A 1,187-nucleotide genomic window follows, 5' to 3' on the forward strand; every position below is an offset into this window, starting at 1 on the left:
TATGTTTCTGTAGTTGCTTTTTTATTTCAGATGCCATGAGTTCTGACAATTCTTTTTTATTTCAGAAAAGAATTGCGCTCTGATTACCTCTATATCTTTCTGCTGTTGCTTATTTACTATCAACACTATTAATTCATGCATTTGAGCCGGGCTAGTGTCCTTCACACTTGTTCTCTGTGGGCACTGGGTTTCCTCCATATGTTTCTGCATTTGATTCTTTACTACAGATGCTATTAATTCAGGGATTTCTTTTTTTATTTCCAATCTGAGTTCCTCTATACCTTTCTAAAGCTGTTTCTTTACTTCAGAAGCCGTTGATTGATTGCTCTCAGCTGTGTGATTCCAAATTTGTTCTGTGTTAGTGTCTTCTGCATTTGTTATGGGTGGGCTTGGGTTCTGAGGTTGCATTTTGTTCCTTCTCGTCAATTTGCATAGCACTGTCTTCTGACCTTTGTTATAGATCTTCATTATATTTATAACCTTAGCACTTACTGAAGTTCAGGTATAGATCTACAAAGTTTGGATTTATCCAGCTGTGCCTGGCTTGGGTCTGGCTGCTGTGCTCAGCTCCTTCCTGCTGCTGCCCTTAAGGGTGAACCTGTGGTGCCACTGTGGCAAGATGTTCTGCTCCTGGAGTAGCTGGGTGGATCTATCCTCTACACTGTGTGCAGGGATTTCAGCTGCAGGGTTACACCCCAGGCATGTATGCCAGGCCTGAGCTGAACCTGGAGGGGACAAGGTAGATTAGGGGGCAGAGGCAGCTCTCCTACACCCTCACCGTGCCTGGGCTATGACTGGGTCTGGGGGTTTCTGGAACGCGGCAGAAATTCCTACTCGGTGAGAGAGGTGGGCGTGGTGCTGTGGAGTGGTGTGGGGCATCCCAAGGGTGTGGAAGAGGGTCTCACCCACGCTGCGCCTGGGCTGGGAAGAGTAGTCTGTCCCGCCGGTGCAGGGTAGCCGGAAGCTCTCCCACACACTCACTGGACCTGGGCTAGGATTCATATTTCACATTTTCTGAACGTTCTTTCATTTGTGTTTGGTTCATCTGTGTTGCAGTAGAGAAGAAAGGGAGGTGCTTGGGAGGATTCTTTCAGATATCAGTAGTAGCATACATGACTGAAAGTGAGGTTTACCTCTCACAAGCCTTTCCTCTTTGTATTGGAAAAAAGACCTTTTATTAGAACCTC

Source organism: Octodon degus, unplaced genomic scaffold (assembly GCF_000260255.1).
Source record: "Octodon degus isolate 3935 unplaced genomic scaffold, OctDeg1.0 scaffold00141, whole genome shotgun sequence".
Classification (NCBI taxonomy): Eukaryota; Metazoa; Chordata; class Mammalia; order Rodentia; family Octodontidae; genus Octodon; species Octodon degus.